This window comes from Nicotiana tomentosiformis, chromosome 5 (assembly GCF_000390325.3).
Source record: "Nicotiana tomentosiformis chromosome 5, ASM39032v3, whole genome shotgun sequence".
NCBI lineage: Eukaryota > Viridiplantae > Streptophyta > Magnoliopsida > Solanales > Solanaceae > Nicotiana > Nicotiana tomentosiformis.
This window is the reverse complement of record NC_090816.1, coordinates 42,666,469-42,671,160: the sequence shown is the minus strand read 5'-3', so window position 1 is coordinate 42,671,160 and position 4,692 is coordinate 42,666,469. Positions and strand designations below refer to the sequence as shown.

General features: G+C 39.5%; 1 non-coding gene across 1 annotated transcript; it reads right to left on the bottom strand.

Annotated features, from left to right (window-relative positions):
* Window positions 1-4,352: 4,352 nt before the first annotated feature.
* Window positions 4,353-4,459, bottom strand: LOC117277331 (small nucleolar RNA R71). The gene has a single exon (XR_004507599.1). It is a non-coding gene; the product is annotated as a small nucleolar RNA R71 (small nucleolar RNA).
* Between the last annotated feature and the right edge of the window lie 233 nt (window positions 4,460-4,692).

The window sequence follows — 4,692 nt, the reverse complement described above, 5'->3', positions numbered from 1 at the left end:
TGAAAATACAATTTGAAGTTGAACCCTGCAAAATGTACTTTCGGAGTCCCTACTAGAAAGTTGCTAGGTTTTATCGTCAGTCGCCGAGGTATTGAGTTACACCCGTCAAAACATAAAGTTATCCATGACTTACCACCGCCAAAGAATAAGAAGGATGTGATGAGTTTTCTAGGACGCCTCAATTATATCAGCCATTTTATAGCACAATTAACGATGATATATGAGCCGATCTTTAAGATGTTGAGGAAAAATGCTGCAACAAGCTAGACTGAAGAATGCCAGAAAGCCTTCGACAAAATCAACGAGTATTAATCTAAATTGCCTGTGTTGGTCTCTCCTGAACCAAGAATACCTCTATTGCTTTATCTAGCCATGTTGGATGGAGCCTTTCACTGCGTTCTAGGAGAACATGATGAAACTGGGAGGAAAGAGCAATCGATATATTATCTGAGTAAGAAGTTCACGCCTTATGAGGCCCGTTACTCTTTGTTGGAGCATACTTGTTGTGCTCTGACATGGATAGACCAGAAGTTGAGATATTATTTCTGTACGTACACTACATATCTCATATCAAGGATGGATCCACTAAAATACATCTTTCAGAAACCCATGCCTACGGGTAAGTTAGCAAAGTGGTGGATATTGCTTAGTGAGTTCGATATCATCTATGTAACTCAGAAGGCAGTCAAGGGGAATGCGTTGGCCGATCGCTTGGCTGAGAATACAAACCACTAAAGACGTATTTTCCCGACGAGGAGGTGTCATTTGTAGGTGAAGATATTACCGAAGCATGCGATGGTTGGAGGATGTTCTTTGACAGAGCAGCAAACTTCAAGGGAGTGGTCATCGAAATTGTCTTAGTATCAGAAACCAGTCAACATTAACCGGTATCCACAAAACTCAGGTTCTCATGCACCAACAATATGGCAGAATACGAGGCCTGCATCTTGGGACTCAGGTTGGCCGTTGACATGAACGTTCAGGAGTTACTGGTAATCGGAGATTCTTATCTATTGGTACACCATGTACTAGGAGAATAGGCTAATACGAACACAGAAATATTGCCATAGCTGCACTGTGTATAAGAGTTGATCAAGAGGTTCACAAAGATAGAATTCAAACATGTTCCAAGGATTCAAAAGGAGGTCGCATATGCATTAGCTACCTTGTCTTCCATGATACAACATCCAGACAAAAAATTCATCGACCCTATCCCAATAGGAATTCGCAAGAAGCCAGCCTATTGTGCTCATGTTGAAGAAGAGTTTGACGGAAAATCATGGCTCCAAGACACCAAGGAATACTTAGAAAAGGTAGAATACCCAGAGAATGCTACACGCACTCAGAAGCGCACACTTCGAAGATTGGCCAGTCATTTCTTTCAAAGCGGGGGAACTCTATATAGAAGGACTACTGATTTGGGATTACTGTGATGTGTCGATACCAAGGAAGCATCTAGATACTCGAAGAAATACATGCCGGAAGTTGCGGACCTCATATGAACGGTTTTGTTTTGGCCAAGAAGATATTAAGAGCAGGATATTTTCTGGATGACTATGGAAATAGATTATATCAAATATGTTCAAAAGTGTCACCAATGCTAGATACATGCTGATATGATACGAGTACCGCCCAACGAACTCAATACAACAAGTTCACCATGGCCTTTCTCTTCTTGGGTCATGGATGTCATCAGACCAATTGAACCCGCTACTTCAAACGGACACAAGTTCATTTTGGTAGCCATAGACTACTTCACAAAATGGGTTAAAGCCACGTCCTATGAGGCTGTAACTAAGAAGGTTCTAGCAGATTTTATTCCGGACCGCATTGTTTGTCGGTTTGGACTACATGAGTCAATCATTACTGAAAATGCCGCTAATCTCAATAGTGATCTGATGAAAGCCATGTGTGAAATATTCAAGATCAAGCATCAGAATTCTATAGCATACAGACCACATATGAATGGAGCCGTAGAAGCTGCGAACAAGAACATCAAGAAGATATTAAGGAAAATGGTGGACAACCACAAGCAATGGCACAGAAAGCTACCATTTGCTTTGCTCGGATACCGCACCACCGTTCATACATCAACTAGGGCAACTCCTTATCTACTGTTCTATGGTACCGAAGCAGTTATCCCTGTCGAAGTAGAGATCCCTGTTGGTAGGATATTATTACATATTTTAGTAGCTTGTTGCACTCTAATTTACAACACTTTATTCATGTTTGAGCTTAAATTGAAAGTGTTTTGCACTTATTGTGTGTTTTATGCCTTGTAGGAGTGATTCCGAGTGATGTAGATGTTATGGAATGAATTTGAGTGATTTGAAGCTTCGAACTATGAATAAAAGCCCAAGGGATTAAGCCGGGATCGTGTTCGGGGGTCGAGGACCAAGTCTGGATGTCAAAACGCAAGCAAAATCCATATTTTGAGAAATTTGCACTAATGCGACGCATTGTGCGACGCACCAGTGTATTTTGGGCTGCCTACCAGAAGTTGAGCTCTCTGGATTTCCCTACTAACACCCTGCAAGGTGCGTCACCCTATGCGGCAGGCTTGTGTAAATTTTACAGAGCCAATGTCCTATTTCGACTAGGAGAAGGTAGTTTCGTCTGGGCCCGACCCTACTTGGTATAAATATATGAAAAAATGTTATTTTCTAGAATTTTGACACATATTCGACCTAAGGATGCTAAGGAGGAGTTGGAAGAATACGAGAAAAAGGATTTCATTATTCGTCCCTCACTCAAGATCCGAGTTTGGATCAAACTTATGTTTTCCTCTACTTTAACCTTATTTGTGATGAATTGTTCCATATCTATGGAGTAGTTCTCTTTAAGGTTTGATGGATTTGTTGTATTGATAGTTGTTTATGGATTATAACTCTTGTTTTATGTATTGAATCATTTTGGATGATTTAATTGTTGCATCTATATTCACTTATTCATGTAATCGAGAGAGGCTTAACTTGTGATATATTTGCATTATATTGTTGGCTGAGTTTATTAATTCTTCTTATTAATCGAAAGAGGAAAGTTGAAGCATTGATTAAACTTAGCTAGGAGGATAATCGAGAGAGGTTCTCCTAAAGACCAATCTACTATGCATTCTTGCATATCTTCACATGCTTAAATTGGTTCATCTTGTGAAGTTAGGACTTATTCGAGAGAGGAGTTTTTGCTGAACGTTTGAACTAAATATTGAGTGAATTCGAGGGACTCACTTAAACATTAGAAATGAATTACCTAGTGTTAGATCCCAAACAATTATCTTGCACCTATCCTATCGACCCCTATTTTCTCCATTGATAACTTCCTTGCTTACCTTTGTTGCGATTGTCATTAGTCAAGAGTTTTAGATTCTTAGTTAATTTTAGTTAGAAATCATATAAATCTCAATTGTTGATCCTCTTGGATAGCAACCAAGCTAGAAACTACGATAATACTATTTAAATCCAATCCTTGTGGATACAATATTATACTATACTATATTTTATTAGCGAGCATAATTTAGGTGTGTGTTGTGCTCGTCAAATTTTGGCGTCGTTACCGGGGATTGGCAATCAATAGTGTTTGAAATAGTTTGTAGTGCTAATTCAGGAATTTTTCTTTTTTATTTTATTTTATTTTTTCCTTTTTATGTTAGTGTTCTTTGACTGTGCGTAGGTTACAGGTTCAGAGTGGTGCATGACTATAACTTCTGCGAAAGAAGTGCTACCATACGAGCCAAAAATTGAAAAACAACTGCGACAAGTGAGGAAGGAAAGAAATCTCACCGAGACTACAGTAAAGGTTTGGCAATCCTAAACCAAAGAACTTATTGCTGGAAACGGTGATGATAATGTAGATTTGCCAGTGAGAGAAACAGCCCAACAAAGAGAACAAACTGCACGAGATGCTGAGGAGGCAGCTATTAGAGATGCGTAGAACATCTATGAAAAAGAGAGGGGTCTCAGACTTAATCAACATCAACCCTTGCCTGGGATACCACATGGCGATTATGCTAGATCGGTCTATAATCAAGGATTATCCAGTGTTAGACCACCTCCAATTGCAGCAAACAATTTTGAGTTGAAGCAAGGATTTCTTCAAACCCTTCAGAATTGTTGTATCTTCAGAGGGAAGCCAAACGAAAATCCAAACACTCATCTAATAGACTTCGGGGAGATTATGAACACCTTTCAATACAATGGGGTATCACAAGATGCAGTGTACTTAAGGGCATTACCCTTTCACTTAAAGATGATGCTAAGGAGTGGCTTTGGAGTTTGCCCAGTGGATCGATCAGAACTTGGGAGGAGATGATCAGAAAATTCCTTGATAAATATTTCTCCTCGGCTAAGACGGGAAAGATTAGAAGAGAAATCCATAACTTCTCCCTGAAAGAGTCTGAAACTATTTTTGAAGCATGAGAGAGGTTTAAGGAGATAGTTAGAAAGTGTCAACATAGCGGATTTTTAACTCTAGATGCAACTCCAGGATTTTTGGGAAGGATTGACACCGCCTCACGTAGAACATTGAGCAATGCAGTTGGAGGCCCTTTTATGAAGAAGACTCCAGAGGAGATAGTTACAATTCTTAATGAGTTATCTGAAGATTCAAATTAGTGTCCCTCTGAGAGTGCTAAAAGAAGAAGATCAATTGGTGTTCACCAAGTCCTAATACATCTGTGCAGGTACAGCTTGATGC